Source organism: Hyla sarda, chromosome 12 (assembly GCF_029499605.1).
Source record: "Hyla sarda isolate aHylSar1 chromosome 12, aHylSar1.hap1, whole genome shotgun sequence".
Classification (NCBI taxonomy): Eukaryota; Metazoa; Chordata; class Amphibia; order Anura; family Hylidae; genus Hyla; species Hyla sarda.
Genome location: NC_079200.1, coordinates 26375159 through 26392616, shown reverse-complemented (window position 1 = coordinate 26392616; position 17458 = coordinate 26375159). Strand labels below are relative to the sequence as shown.

Below are 17458 nucleotides of genomic sequence, written 5' to 3'. Positions count from 1 at the left end.
ACACAGGAGTAGGTAACGTCAACAAAAAAAGTTTAAAGAGGTACTCCGGCCCTAATACATCTTATCCCCTATCCAAGGGATGTCTGATCATGGGGGGCCTGCTGCTGGGGACCCCGGCAATCTGTCATTCAGCACCCACTTTTTCGAGCTCTCCGCAGCGCTGGAGTCTCCGAGTGTGCAGCGTCACGCCCTCTCCCATAGACTTGCTTTGAGGGGCGGGGTGTGATGTCACACGGGGGCAGAGTCGTGATGTCACGATACTCTCGCCTCGTGGTCGTCACACTTCACACTTGGAGTGCTGCGGAGAGCTCACAAAGGTGGGTGCGAAATGACAGATTGCAAGGGTACCCAGCGGCAGGACCCCCGCGATCAGACATCTTATCCCCTATCCTTAGGATAGGGGATAAGATGTTTTAGAGTCAGAGTACCCCTTTAATAGACCAGCGTGTAACGCGTTTCACAGCACAAACGCTGCTTCATCGGGCATGGTCTGGCCCTAGGGACAGGACCAATAGAGCTTAATGGCAAATACAGACCTGAATAAGTTTGTACATTTGTGGTGTTCAGTGAGGTAAAGTAATAAAAGCCCCCCCCCCCCCCCTTTATTACTTTACCTCACTGAACACCCCAGATTTACAAATTTATTCAGGTCTGTATTTGCCATTAGGCTCCTGTGGTCCTGTCCCTAGGGCCAGACCATGCCCGATGAAGCAGCATTTGTCCTGGGAAACGCGTTACATGCTGGTCTATTATAGGAGCACTCCGACCCTAAAACATCTTATCCCCTATCCTAAGGATAGGGGATAAGATGTCTGATCGCGGGGGTCCTGCCACTGGGTACCCCTGCAATCTGTCATTCCGCTAATAAGCTAATGAAGTGGGGTGAAAAAGTTGTGGATAATAACAACCCAAGACCCCCCCCCCCCCCCCCTCATGTATTATTATCCACAACTTTTTCACCCCACTTTATTAGCTTCCATGTATGCATAATTTTTTACACAGTTTTTTTACAGTCTCAAAACTTTTTGCCCATTGCTGTAGATTTGTGATGTAAATGTATATACTCGGAGATCTCAGCCCGAGGACTGAACGACGATGTCTCTTGGAAAGTTTCAGCTCTTTCTTTGTGTTATAAAGAATGTTTTTCTGCATTTTGTATTTTATTTATTGTCTCTACCATCCAGAAGACACATATAATGGAAGTTGACCAGAAAACCATCACTTTAATTTTTGTGAAAACTAAATATAACACCTCAGTTTCTGCCAGTATAAAGTGTAACCAGCACATTTCCTATGAACCTGTTTTAGCACGCCATTATTCTATACAAGCAAATAGTTGTGAAAAAAAAAAAATACAAACACATTTCACACGTACGGAAAAAAAAAGGAACAAAGTGCGAGTTCTGCCAACTTCTGTAAATAGAATGATTGTTTCTCTGCTGCTTTGTAGGACTTCATCGGGGGTACAGGGAGCCGGAGAATGTAACTGAAATATTATTATAGAAAGCGGCAGAAAGGAGTTACATTATTTGTGAATGGATTAAAGGGGTACTCCAACTGGTGCCCTTAAGGACGCAGCCCTTTTTCACCTTAAGGACTGAGCCACTTTAAGAATTAATAACGCGAAAACGCTTTTACCGAATATTCTGATTCTGAGATTGTTTTTTTCGTGACATATTCTACTTTATTTTGGTGGTAAATTTTTGGCGTTAATTGCATCCTTTTTTGGTGAAAAATCCCCAAATTTCATGAAAATTTTGAAAATTTTGCATTTTTCTAACTTTGAAGCTCTCTACTTGTAAGGAAAATGGATATTCCAAATAAATTTTATTTTTCCTCACAAACACAATGTGGGACATTTCCTAATCTAGTCTATTCTGGGTATGCTGCTAGACCAGCGTATGTGGTCGTCTCCTGTCTATTGTGCTCCTAATTTATCAAAGGTCTCACAGCCCTTGATAAATTCTGTGCTCAGACTTCAGGGTCTACAGCTTAAACTGCATTTAGACCTGCTCCAACATGGTCTGACATTTCAGCGTATTTTGGGCAGATGCGACTTGTCGCACAAAAGTCGCACTTGATAAATTCAGCACCAATGCATTTTCCAATGCATTTCCGTCTAAAATAGACTTGCATGCATCATGTTCTAAAAATCCTCTGCAGCAAAAGACGCAGAAAAGTCGCACATATTTAGACTGCGACTTTCTGTGCGACAAATTTAGACAGGAAAAACCAGTCTAAATCCTTTGATAAATCTCCCCCAATATGTCCACTTCATGTTGGCATCATAAAATGGACATACTTTTGCTTTTTGAAAAAATTAGGGGGCTTCAAATTAGAGCAGCAATTTTCAAAAATGTCATGAAAATTGCTAAATCTGAAGGGACAGATGTTACAGAACTACAACTCCCAGCATGCCTGGGCAGTCGAGGCATGCTGAGAGTTGTAGTTTGGCAACATCTGGAGGGCTACTGTTTGGGCACCACTGTAACAGTGGTCTCCAAACTGTGACCCTCCAGATGTTGCAAAACTACAACTCCCAGCATGCCCAGACAGCCTTTGGCTGTCTGGGCATGCTGGGAGTTGCAGTTTGGCCCCCCTAGTGGTTGCCACAGTAAAGATCGATTTACTTTCACTTTCAATTCCCCCCCCCCCACTGTCGATTCCCTACCTGATCAGGATCCAGCAGGCTCCAGCGAAGATCCCAGGTCCCCAGGCATCTTCTCCTGCAGGTACGGCCTCCATCTTCTTCCCAGAGCCCCTCGACATCCAGGGGCGGGCAGAACGGGGGGTTGCCATGGCAACCCCCTGTCCTGTGCTGCCATTGGTCAGAACTCCGTTCTGACTAATGCCAGGGGATAGGAGTAGATCGCAGCTTTGCGACCTCACTCCTATCCTTTAGGCTGATCGGGGCTGTTGCTGACATAGACCCGATCAGCCCGGAATTGGAGAAAATCGCATGTCTGAATTGACATGCGATTTTCTCCGATCGCCGACATGGGGGGGTCTCAGGACCCCCCTGGGCGATGTGCCAAGGTGCCTGCTGAATGATTTCAGCAGGCATCCGGCTCCGGTCCCCAACCGGCTAGCGGTGGGGACCGGATTTCCCACGGGCGTATGGATACGCCCTCGGTCCATAAGGACTCGGAATGCAGGGCGTATCCATACGCCCTGTGTCCTGAAGAGGTTAAAGGGGTACTACCTTTGAAAACTTTTTTTTTTTTTTTTTTTTAAATCAACTGGTGCCAGAAAGTTAAACAGATTTGTAAATCACTTCTATTAAAAAATCCTAATCCTTCCAGTACTTTTTAGGGGCTGTATACTAAAGAGAAATCCAAAAAAAGAAATGTATTTCCTGTGATGTCATGACCACAGTGCTCTCTGCTGACCTCTGCTGTCTATTTTAGGAACTGGAGAAAATCCCCATAGCAAACATATGCTGCTCTGGACAGTTCCTAAAATGGACAGCAGAGGTCAGCAGAGAGCACTGTGGTCAGGACATCACAGGAAATTAATTTCTTTTTGGATTTCTCTTTAGTATACAGCCCCTAAAAAGTACTGGAAGGATTAAGGTTTTTTTAATAGAAGTGATTTACAAATCTGTTTAACTTTCCGGCACCAGTTGATTTAAAAAAAAAAAAAAAGTTTCCCACGGGAGTACCCCTTTAAGTTACAATATTAATTGGTTCCTGGATGACCATTGTATTGTTCCTGGATGACAATATTAATTGGTTCCTGTGAGACTAGAACTCTATGGAAACCTGGTAATTGGTTCTGAAGCCCCAAAATGTCATCCTAAAAAAAAAAGAAAAAGTGATGATTAAAGAAAAAATAAGTAGATAACTAATAGAAATAAAGCAATTCCATACATATAAAAGTAAGAAAGATCTGCTGGGAGCTGTCATCACTATGTCAGTGTTTCCCAACCAGGGTGCCTCCAGCTATTGCAAAACTACAACTCCCAGCATGCCATGCTGGAAGTTGTAGTTTGGCAACAGCTGGAGACACCCTGGTTGGGAAACAATGGTTTATGTAGAGGACAGGAGCTTCTTCAGGGTCCTATACAGTACACAGTGTCCCAAATGGAGCCGCCCTTACTTGGTGTCCAAAGGAGCAGCTAACCCTGGCACAGGTAAGGAGTAGTACAGAACTTGTAGTTCCTCACTGTACTTTAGGGGGCGCTACCAGACAGCCAGTCAGTGCATACACTTCAGTAATAGAGGTGATTTACCAGTAAAATGCCCATTCTGATTGGTCAGTTCCTCCAGTTGTGACAGGTATCACAGTTCTGGACTGCCATAGCATTGTATGTTGAGTCTGGTTTCAAGTTACAATGGTCCAGAAAATACCATTGTATGTTGAAACTTTTTTATTTTGAGGCCATTGTACAGATTTGTAAATTACATGAACATGTTCTTTCTTCATGCGGAATTCGCGTCCTAACCCCATAGAACTCAATGTAAATTGTATTTTCAGTCCCCCACACTTTCGCGCTGAATTCCGCACTGATATTTTTGCGGAATGCCGTGCGGAATTCCGCGCGGAGAAAAACTGAAATTTCTGAGCGGATTTATTCAGCGAGAATTCCTTGCACATATTAATCAGTGTGAACATACCCTTAATAAAGAAAATGGCTCCTAAAAATCCCACAACTAGGGGTCCCCATACATACTAGGACACTAACCAGTCCTGCAGCAGCATCAGGCTTGTCCATGAGTCACGGACAAGGGATGACTCATGGACATGGCTCCATGAGCAGACACACCAATCACCTCCCACCACCACAAGGAGGGACAGCCCCCCCTCTCACCACACACCAATCACCTCCCACCACAAGGAAGGGACACGCCCCCTTCCACTACACACTAATCACCTCCCATCACCACAAGAAGGGACACGCCCCCTTCCACTACACACTAATCACCTCCCACCACCACAAGGAGGGACACGCCCTCTTCCACTACACACTAATCACCTCCCATCACCACAAGGGAGGGACACGCCCCCATCCACCCATATACCAACCAAAGGATTAGGTACTGAGTAACATTTATTATTATTATTTATTTTTAAAAAAATTGTGGGATCTGACAGGAAAGCTTAAGTGCTAAAAGGCTTAATCAGCTGCTGTATGCTCCAGAGGAAGTTGTGTAGTTTTCAGTCTGACACAGTGCCCTCTGCTGCCACCTCTGTCTGTGTTAGGAACTCTCTGGACCAGGAGAGGTTTGCTAAGGGGATTTGGTTCTACTCTGGACAGTTCCTGACACAGAATTGGCAGCAGAGCATAGTGCGTCTGTAATAAAACTCCCATAGACACCAATACACATTAAATCAAAAAGTTCATCAAAGAAACCGGTACCAAATATCTAAGTGCTATGCCTCAGCCCGCCACATCAACATGATGGATCAAATGGATTACGCCAAACCAGACAGCCATGGGTGGGAAGTAGTAAATGCATTGTCTCACATTATACAGTGACCCCTCGACCTACGATGGCCCTGACATACGATCATTTCAACATACGATGGCCTCTCAGAGGAAGCATCAACATACGATGCTTTTGTATGTCGGGGCCATCGCATAAACGGCTATCCGGCAGCGCAGACTGCTTCAGCTACCACCGGATAGCAGTTTACGGTGCCCCGTGTGGTCCACTGACGATCACTTACCTATCCCGGGGCTCCGGAGCGTCCTCTTTGGGATCCCCTGCATCGTCGGTGCTCTCCATCGTCGTCATCACGTCGCCGCGCACGCCGTCCCGTCATCCAATAGGAGCGGGGTGCGTAGCAACGTGATGGTGGCGACAGAAAGCAAGGATGTCGGGGAAGCAGAGGCCTTGCCGGAACGTCGGGGACACCCCGGGGACGCGGCGACAGCAATGGAAGGCGACATCCAGGGCAGCGGTGATGGTCCGGAGCGGCGGGGACATGTGAGTATAACCTCCTCTAACAGTGGTCTACAACCTGCGGACCTCCAGATTTTGCAAAACTACAACACCCAGCATGCCCGGACAGCCAACGGCAATTTTACCTAAGAAACCTGTCATGAATAGAGAATGGTAGCTAAACATTAACATTATGGAGCAACTTCCTCCAAAGGTCAAGAAGTAATTTGGTGATGAACAATTAGGGCCGGGGCGGTATACCGGTTCATACCGAATACCGACACATTTGTGCTGCACGATATGAATTTTAACCCATACCGCAATACCGGTTGGGCCCCTCCCCCTCCGGAATGAATTAGCCCAGCACTGCACTGTCCCCACATCGGGGAACTAATCACAAGTCACCCGCGAGTGCTGTTCTGCCCCGCAATCAATTATCAGCCCAGCGCTGTCCCTATCGGGGTAAATACTGATATGTCACCCGCATGCACTGCCCTCCTCATCCTCATGTTTGTTGCGGCCGCCGGCGCTGACACTCTATACCAGTGGTCTTCAACCTGCCGACCTCCAGATGTTGCAAAACTACAACTATGCCCAAGTTGCAAAAAATAAACAAAATAAACTTTAACTCACCTCCCATTGGTCCGGTACCGGCCTCATCTGCTTCCTAGTGAATGGAACGTTGGACAGCCGTCAGCCTATCACCGGCCGTAGAGATGTTCCGCCTCGGCCGCTGATGGGCTGAGCCCACTATCATGTAAGAAGCCGCCCCGAGAGCTCCTTACATGACAGTGGGCTCAGCCTATCAGCGGCCGAGGCGGAACATCACTGCGGCCGGTAATAGGCTGACGGCTGTCCGACGTTCCCGTCCCCAGCGTAAGGCCGACGTCGGAACATGTGTGAGTTTATTTTGTTTACCTTGTGCCTGCGCCGGCGGCGGCAACAAACAGCATGAGGAGGGCAGCGGGTGACATGTGAGTATTTACCCCGATGGGGGCAGCGCTGGGCTGATAATTAATTTTTGTTGGGGGGGGGGGCAGAATAGCACAGCGCTGGGCTGATAATTAATTTTTATTGGGGGGGCAGAATAGCGCAGTGCTGGGCTGATAATTAATTTTGGGGGGAAATACTGTTATATACCGTGGAACCGCTGAAAGTTTCAAAAATACCGTGATACGCAGATTTGGTCATACCGCCCAGCCCTATGAACAATGCTTTCCAGCCTGATGGAGCATTAAAGGGGTACTCCGCCCCTAGACATCTTATCCCTGGCACTTCGCCGGATGACTGCAATGTGGGGCGGCCACACCCCGCTTGTGACATCACGGTCACACCCCCTCAATGCAAGTCTATGGGAGGGCGTCACGCCCCCTCCCATAGCCTTGCATTAAGGGGGCGTGGCCTTGATGTCACGAGCCTTCGGCGCTGCACCCGACGCTCCAAACGAACGCCGGGTGCAGCAGGGAGATCACGGGGGTCCCAAGAGGCAGGACCCCGCAATCTGACATCTTATCCCCTATCCTTTGGATAGAGGATAAGATGTCTAGGGGTGGAGTACCCCTTTAAGTTACATTGCAAACAAAATATTGAAAAATACATTTTTGGGTCAGTGACCAGATAACTCCCCAGATCTCAATCCCATTAAGAACCTGAGGTCATTCTTTAAAAATCAGGTGAACAAACAAAACACAGAAGTTATGATAAACTCCAAGCGTGATTAGGCAAGAATGGGTTGTCACCAGTCGGTCAACACTGTAAATATCGATTCCATGCGTACACTTAATGTATTTGTCAATAAAGTTAAACTTGTGAAATGTTTATAATTATAATTCAGTAACCATAGAAACTCTAACGTTAACTCTTAAATCACCAACACAGCAAACTTTGTGAAAGCCAAAATTGTTGTCAGTCTCCAAGCTTTGGACCACAACTGTTTCTAAGCATTGATGTGACTGTGCATTGGTTTGGTTATGCAAAACAGCAGGTGTGACCCCCGCGATCTCGGCTGAGGCACCCCAGACACCCGGTGCACGGAGCGAACTTCGCTCCGTGCCGGATGACTGGCGATGCGGGGCGGAGGCTTGTGACATCATGGCCACGCCACGCTTGTGATGTTACAGCCACGCCCCCTCAATGCTAGTCTAAGGGTGATGGCTGCCACACCCCCTCCCATAGACTTGCATTGAGGGGGCGTGGTCGTGAAGTCACGAGTGGGGTGCGGCCATGACGTCACGAGCCTCCAGCACTGCACCCGATGCTCTAAACGACCATCGGGTGCCGCAGGGAGATTGCGGGGGTCCCCAGTGGCCAAACCCCCAGCTATCAGACATCTTATTCCCTATCCTTTGGATAGGGGATAAGATGTCTAGGGGCAGAGTGCCCTTTTAAATTGGTGGTCATTTAAAGAGTTTTTGCTTTGTCTTTTGTTTGCAAAGTAAGGGAGGCCTGGAATGACGGGTGTTGGCTTGTTGGTCCTTCCTGAGGCAAGGGATCATCTAGCTTTAATTGTTGGAGGCCACTAGCCAGGAGGAGAGGCATTCCCTATCTGAGGATGGTGGGAAGGAGCTTACCATTCCTGCCGAGGATTGGGACTGTCAACATCATTTGAAATAGTTTGAAGAAAATAGAACATTTTTTTTCTTCTGATTATTGTGGTGGCAGTCGCTTAAGATAAGTTGGAAGGCGTGGTGACCCACGGTGATGGTGGGACCACAGGGTGTAGCGGTGTAATTAGATGGGGCAAAATTGTATTAACCCCTAATGTTTGTGACGCCAGAATGGTTTTTGGGTACCGGAGCCACCGAAACGGTATCTCCGCTATTCCAATGGCTAGGCAGTGAAAATACGAGTCCACAACCAGGTTATGGTTTAACGGAGGCTTTACTGAGGTCAGATAGGTGTTATTATCTTCACAGCTAGGCCAGAAACCCAGAGAGGTGGCCAGGAACACAGAAGGACCTCGCAGCTTGCTGGGACCAATTATACTTGTAATAGAATTGACTTTAGGCTTGACTAGACTGTAGATAGTGACAGCAGACATAGACTTGACTTACTGGAAGTGACTGTAGATTTGAGACCTTCCAGGTACTGGACACTAGCACTGAGACATCTGGTCACCACTGTTCCTCAGCAAAATCATAAGAGCATAAGAGAGAATTGTAATGGCCGCCCCTTTATATAGAGGGGGGCTGAGCCAAAGCTCATTGATCAAGCTGCGGGTCATGTGTTAAACTGGTGCCCTCTGGGTAACATCATGTGACAACATAACATAACATGTGACATTTCACAGGTCCTTTAGACATTTAATGGAGTCCTCCAATGGTCCTTTATACTGACTATACAATGACATACAGACTATAATCCTATAACAGCAGGGGAGACACTGCAGGAGAGCCCCCAGGTCACCGAGGGACTCAACCTGACAGGGCCAAAGTGTAGTGCAGGACCATGTCCTGTACTGGGACATCACAAAGGGGTTTTGGGGTAAAGTGAGCCCTTCTTTGAAACAAGTACCGTATTTTTCGCCATATAGGACGCTCCGGCATATAAGACGCACCCAATTTTAAAAGAGGAAAATGAAGAATACAATGTAAAGTATAGGACAGTGATCTTTAACCAGCGGACCTCCAGATGTTGCAAAACTACAACTCCCAGCATGCCCGGACAGCCGTTGGCTGTCCGGGCATGCTGGGAGTTGTAGTTTTGCAACATGTGGAGGTACGCAGGTTGAAGACCACTGGTATAGGAGGTAATACTCACGTGTCCCCGCCTCTCCGGACCCGTCACCGCTGCCCTGGATGTTGCCCCCCATCGCTGCCGCCGCGTCCCCAGGGTGTCCCCGTCTGTCATGAACGTCTCTGCTGCCCGGTATCCTCGCTGTCTTTCGCCGCCATCACGTCGCTACGCGCGCCGCTCCTATTGGATGACGGGGCGGCGGTGCGCGACAACGTGATGACGACGAACGAGAGCGCCGGCCATGCAGGGGATCCCGGCACGGAGCAGACACCGAGGAGGCAGGTAAGGTCCCTCCCGGTGCAGCCGGGTTAGTGTCACTTTCCCTTCAGACGCCACGTCCCTTGATCGCCACGTCTGAAGGGTTAATACAGGGCATCACCGCGATCGGTGATGTCCTGTATTAGCCGTGGGTCCCGCCGAGACCGACCTGATAGGACACGGTTTTAATGTGTATTCGCCTTATAAGACGCACCAACTTCCCCCCCCCCCCAGTTTTGGGGAAGAAAAAGTGCGTCTTATAAGGCGAAAAATACGGTATGTGTGCGGCATTGTTGTTCTCTTTTTGGTGAGTTATGGAGAAACAGTTGGGATTAACCTATAGGCAGTACCAGATTTGTCATCCCTAAGACATTACGATGCAACTGGGGTCTCAGAATTATGGTACTGCATAGATGGTTTATCCAGGACCTTCCTTAGTTACAGTCTTCTCTTATTTCTATGATGTTATTAAGTGCATAATATTCATGAGTTTATTGGTTCCACGTATCGAGTTGATTATTGAGTATTATTACCGAGGCTGCTGTCGCCCTTATTTTCCAATGTCACCCGGTGTCTGTGTCATTATTTTGAATAAGGTTGGGGGGGGGGGGGGGGGCATTGGGAGTGTTGTGGTGAATTACTGTGAATCGGCAATACCTTAGTCAAGGGCGTAGCTATGCAGAAAGGGGTTGTAGTAGGATATTGCTGGCAGATATAAACATCAGACATATACACAAATATGAATAGATACACAGACAAGGCTCTGCATAGCACTGGCACATATATAGCAGACTTTACTTAAAGGGGTACTCCGCCCCTAGACATCCTATCCTATCCCCCAGCGGCAGGACACCCGCGATCTCGGCTGCGGCACCCCAGACATCCGGTGCATGGAGCGAACTGGATGACTGGCAGTGCGGAGGCTCGTGAGGTCGCGGTCATGCCCCGTTGGGGATAAGATGTCTAGGGGCGGAGTACCCCTTTAAGTGTTATATATACATGTGCATACAAGGCTATACTTATACAAACTTGATCTAGTCAGTACTAACGTACAAATATCCTCCCTCGGTGCATAGATCTCAAGCATGTGCCCACAACACAAGCCAACGCCAGGCTGTGATAAAAGAGGCCAAAACCCACAAAAAAGAAATGACACGTAGCATCCCTCGCACATCAGAGTAGGGCAGACACTTGGGCATGCAGTGCATTGTACAAGCGTAAGGTTATACCCCCCCTGCTGCTCATACCACTTCCTGTATATAGACAGAACTGTATGTCCATTTTTTGGGTGTCTCCTGTATATATGCATACAGTTATGCCCAGTCGATGTTGCATGCACAGAAGCTTCGCCTACGCTATCCACATAAGGTGTTATTAATTATACAGCTGACATCCCGCCTCTACAACTAGTATCAGGGACAGTTTGGACCCTGGCAGTTTAACCCCCTAGACCCCATAGACAATAGGGACTTTAGCATCTAGATGGTTCCATTAAAAACTTTCTTTGTTAAAGTGTTAAAAAAAAAATACATCGTAACAACCCGTACAATAAACTTACCGTATTTCAAGCAGACAGTGAATCCTGTAGAAATTAAATGCAAAAGACAATGGAATTCCATTCTAAAAAATATATAAAATTAATAAATATATATATATATATATATATATATATATATATATATATATATATATATTTATATATATATATATAACTAAATCAAACATTCTTTATCTACCCTAATATAATTCTATAAAAAAAATTAAACTCAATCCTGAAAAATACAAAAAAATAAAAAGGTTATTGCTAGAGATGAGCGAATTTACAGTAAATTCGATTCGTCATGAACTTCTCGGCTCGGCAGTTGATGACTTATCCTGCATAAATGAGTTCAGCTTTCAGGTGCTCCCGTGGGCTGGAAAAGGTGTATACAGTCCTAGGAAAGAGTCTCCTAGGAATGTAACCTCCTTTTCCAGCCCACCGGAGCACCTGAAAGCTGAACTAATTTACGCAGGATAAGTCATCAACTGCCGAGCCGAGAAGTTCGTGACGAATCGAATTTACTGTAAATTCACTCATCTCTAGTTATTGCTTTCGAAATATGGCAACACAAACAAAATGTTTCATTGTGCAAGTGTAGTATAATATAAAAAGCTATACAGTATTTGGTATCAGTGTAATTGCTCACACCCATGGGGTAAAGGTGATTCACTATTTATGCCACATCGTGAACAGTAAATTGTAAAGATTAAAGGGGTACTCCGGTGAAAAACTTTTTTTTTAAATCAACTGGTGCCAGAAAGTTAAACAGATTTGTAAATTACTTCTATTAAAAAAATCTTAATCCTTCCAGTACTTATTAGCTGCTGAATACTACAGAGGAAATGGTTTTCTTTTTGGAACGCAGAACTCTCTGCTGACATCACGAGCACAGTGCTCTCTGCTGACATTTATGTCCATTTTAGGAACTGTCCAGACTAGGAGAAAATCCCCATAGCAAATATATGCTGTTCCTAAAATGGACAGAGATGTCAGCAGAGAGCACTGTGCTTGTGATGTCAGCAGAGAGCTCTTGTGTTTCAAAAAGAAAAGAATTTCCGCTGTAGTATTCAGCAGCTAATAAGTACAGGAAGGATTAAGATTTTTTTAATAGAAGTAATTTACAAATCTGTTTAACTTTCTGGCACAGGTTGATTGAATAAAAAAAAAAAAAAAAAGGTTTTTCACCAGAGTACCCCTTTAATACAGGGAAGGCTCACGTCAAAAGCACCAACCGGACCAAGACAACCGTTGAATCACATATAGTCAAGGTAAAATACAACAACCAAGCAATAAATAATATAAAACCAGCGCCCAAGGTCCAAATGGATATAATGGCAAAGAAAGACTTCTGGAGGGGGTGGGATTCAATGGCGCTGGCCAGGAGAAGATACGTCAGGTAGGTAAGAGAATGACTTTATTAAAACAATGCAACGCGTTTCACTGCAGGTGCGGCTTCATCAGGCATCCTGATGCAGGGTCCAGAAGGGTATTTCCTATTTTACCTTCTGGACCCTGCACCTGCGGTATCATGCTATGGAGTGCTCTCCCTTGTCTTTTCAAATGGATATAACACATGTACAGCTGTTACATTAAATAAAAAATATTTAATCTAGTATAAGATATAGACATGAAATGCCTATTTAAGGCTGGGTTCACACCACGTTTTTCAAATACGGTTACCGTATACGGTTTTCCGCTAAAAAACGTATGGCAAAAACTGTATGCAACCTTATACAACCGTATGACTCCAAATTAAAACGTATACGGTTTTTCTCCGTACGGTTCTATCCGTTTGCATCGGTTTTGCTATTTTGTTGGAATTAGTTTTCCAGCAATTTAATAAAGTTACTATTGTTCTATTGAAATTCCAATCTGCGCATGTGTCAACTCCAAAAACGGATTAGAAAAACCGCGTGCAACCGTATTCTGAAATTCTGTGTACGGTTCTCATAGACAACAATGTTAAAAGAACCGCATACGGTTCGCATACGGTTTTCCAACCGGAGGCAAAAACGTGGTCGACAGAGTTTTTGCCTACGGTTGAAAAATCGGCAAAACCGTATCCGAGGCAAAACGGATGCAACCGTACACAACATCTGGAATACGGTTTACAATGCATTCTCTATGCATACGGTTTCGGATACGGTCGGATATGTTTTTTTTGCGGAAAACCGTATACGGTTACCGTATTTGAAAAACGTGGTGTGAACCCAGCCTAACACATCACAGGGCCCAGGAAATCTTATGGAAAATATAAAAATGTTTGGAGCAATAATAAGGAAAAAATAACTAAATCTAACAATTCTAGTACACTACTGCTCAAAACAATATTACACTAATGCACATAATGCTGGTAGAGATGAGCGAATTTACAGTAAATTCGATTCGTCACGAACTTCTCGGCTCGGCAGTTGATGACTTATCCTGCGTAAATGAGTTCAGCTTTCAGGTGCTCCGGTGGGTTGGAAAAGGTGGATACAGTCCTAGGAGACTCTTTCCTAGGACTGTATCCACCTTTTCCAGCCCACCGGAGCACCGGAAAGCTGAACTCATTTATGCAGGATAAGTCAGCAACTGCCGAGCCGAGAAGTTCATGACGAATCGAATTTACTGTAAATTCGCTCATCTCTAAATGCTGGCTTTCAGATAAATAGCAAATTTGAGACCGTGTTTATATCCAGTACTCGGTTACAGATGTGTATATTTGAATAAAAAATACCATCAACCAAAGTTCCAGACGTCGTGAAAAAAAATATTCAGAAAAAAATTTAGTACATACAGTAAATGGCTTCATGTATTCCTTGGTTAAAAATACAGATACAGTGATCCCTCAACTTACAATGGCCTCAACATACAATAGTGTTATCATACAATGGTCTTTTCTGGACCATTGTAAGTTGAAACCAGACTCAACATACAATGTACAGAGAGTCCAGATTTGTGAAACGTGTCAATGGCTGGAAGAACCGACCAATCAGAATGGGCATTCACTGGTAAAACCCCTGTATTACTGAAGTGAATGCACTGACTGGTGTCTGGTAGCGCCCCCTACAGTACAGGGAGGTATTACATGTTCTGTACACTTTACCTGTACCAGGGTTAGCTGCTCCTTTGGACACCAGGTGAGGGCGGCTCCATGTTACTTTTTAGGACACTGTGTACTATACAGGACCCTGAAGAAGCTCCTGTCCTCTACATAGACCAGTGTTTCCCAAGCAGGGTGCCCCCAGCTGTTGCAAAACTACAATTCCCAGCATGCCCGGACAGCCTTTGGCTTGGGAAACACTGACCTAGACAGTGATTACAGCTCACAGCAGATCTTTATTACTTTTATATGTAAGGATTTGCTTTATCTATATTAGTTATCTACTTATTTTTCTTTAATCCTCACTTTTTCCTATTTTTGGATGACATTTTGGTGACTTCAGAACCAATTACCAGGTTTCCATAAAGTTCTGGTCTCAACATACAATGGTCTCAACATACAATGGTCGTCCTGGAACCGATTAATATTGTAACTTGAGGGACCACTGTAGTTATACATCTAGTATTCAGCAATGAGTGAATTGATGCCTATGTATGTTTCTCTGTAATCATATGGATATTTTGATAAATAGAACTTAAAGGGGTATTGCTGCCAAAATTAACTTATCCCCTATCCACAGGATAGGCGATAAGTAGCTGATTACAGTCGGGATCGACCGATTATCGGTATGGCCGATATTATCAGCCGATAATCACGATTTTGGGCATTATCGGTATCGGCAATTACCTTGCCGATAAGCCGATAATGCCCCTCACCGCCCGCACCGCGAAAGCCCCCCCACCCCCCCAGTACGCTGCATAGACGCCGCTACGCCGTGACGTCAGGTGCGTCGCTGCGCACGGGCGTCACTGCGCAGCGGCGTCTATGCTGCGTTACTAGGCTGGAGCCTGCCCGGAGTGGAGAAGAGGACCCCCGGAGAAGAAGGACAGCCCGGACCGGTTCACCCTCCACCCGGAATGCCGCCGGACACTACAGGAATAATGGATGGCCCGGACCACCCTGACAGGTAGAGGGAGAGAAGCAGGTGGTGGCGGCGGCGGTCTATGGCACCGCAAAAGCCACTGCAGTGCATTGATTTAAAGCGCCCACTTTAAATCAATGATCTGCAGCGGTGTCGTAGGGGGTTAAATAGCCGATAACTTATACCGGAATATCTGTATAAGTTATCGACTATCGGCCCTAACCTCCACCGATTATCGGTATCAGCCCTAAAAAAACGATATCGGTTGATCCCTAGATTACAGGGGGGTCCGACCGCTGGGACCCCCAATGTTCTCTGGAAGGGGCACTGTCTAGCTCAGTGAGGAGCGTGTGTCGCCTACCGCCATCTACCGCACACACTCCTCACTAAGAGCCAGGTCCCATTCCAGAGATCGCGAAGGGTCCCAGCACTCAGACCCCCCCCGATCAACTACTTATTCCCTATCCTGTGAATAGGGGATAAGTTCATTTTGGCTGCCGTACCCCTTTAATTCTTGTGAAAGAAGAAAATAGGTTACAATGTACTGATCTGCAAGTGTAGATATTATGTATCATCCAATGGGCTGTTCCTGCCTAAAGAAATAGGTACTATGTACTCTTGTATAGGTATTATGTATCATTCCTGTTGGAAAAACAAAAGTTGGTAGTATTATTGAATTAAAATATTAAGTTACAAAACTAAGTCAAATATTTTTTTTTCTGTACTCCAAATTAGTTCGATTAAAAATAAAACTCAATCCTGAAAAATACAAGCCCACGAAAAAAAAAGTTATTGCTCTTAGAATATGGCAACACAAAAACATTATATTTTATATTGTCTAAATGTAGTGAGGCATAAAAAGCCATCCATACAGTATTTCTAGTGTAGAAAATGCAAAATAGAAAAATAACAAAATTGCTGGTTTTTTTTTTTCACCCACTGAGAAAGAATTAAAGGAGAAGTCGCATCCTAAACATTACTGAGAAACTTAGATAAGTTTTAGATGGCGGGGGTCCGACCGCTGGGACCCCCCCCCCCCCCCACGATCTCCTGTACGGGGCCCGGACCCCCCGCCATCTAAAAATGATAGGTTTTTCAGTAATGTTTAGGATAAGACATCTTTTTCGTAGAGGTTGACCCACCATAACAATTTACCCCACCACTCTGCTCTGATGGGTGGCTCAGCTTCTTGTTCTCGAGATGGCGGGAAGTTCCAGAAGTGGGACCCTTCCCCTTCTTATGGATAAGTTATTATGATGGGGAAACCCTTTTAATACAAGTTAATAGGTTAAATGTACCCTAAAATAGTACAGATCTCTTCCCGTGTGGACATTTATGGGATATCCACAGCATATGCCATAACTGTCTGATAGATATATTATCCTGCAAATAAACAGTAAGGCGAGCTGTATGAATCAATTTTGTGTATGAATCAACTCCTCTTGAAGTAAATAGGAGTTTCTGAAGCAGCAGGGCTAGCTGTTCGACACTGTTTACACTATTCCACTCAACCTCTATGAGAGTGACATTATGTTTTTCTTTCCAAGTCCAAGTGTCATAGAGGCTGGACTGTACTGCAACATACATACCTCCTACCTCCCCCACCCATTCCCGTCCCTGCATGATTGATATACAGAGCTCAGTTCTGGAATCCAAGCAGAGAGGGGTGGGGGAGGGAGGAGGCATGCATGCTGAAGCTCTGCCTTGTGACTCTTGAGAATAGAAAAAAAAAACACATCATTTTATAACTTTGCAAACAGCCATCAGTTACAGACAGGTATAATTTGCTTTATCTCCTTATCAGCTATCTGCCCATGTTTGCAGTTTTGAAGAAGATAAAGAGCCATAAGATTTGCTTTAAGAAAAATAAAACTCATCCTGCAAAAAACAAGCCATCATACAGCGTAAAAATGATGGCTCTAAGAATGTGACGGCACAAAAACCAAGACCAAAATGGCCTCCTCACTTATGACTAGAAGTAGGGAGGAAAGTGGGGGGGGGGGGGGGGGACACACATCATCAAGGGACACCCC

The 17458-nt window shown here is 45.4% G+C and overlaps 1 protein-coding gene across 2 annotated transcripts in view; it reads left to right on the top strand.

Annotated features, from left to right (window-relative positions):
- The window catches only part of IKZF3 (IKAROS family zinc finger 3), a 136337-nt gene that overhangs the window by 52767 nt on the left and 66112 nt on the right, over positions 1–17458 (top strand). The window lies entirely within an intron of this gene.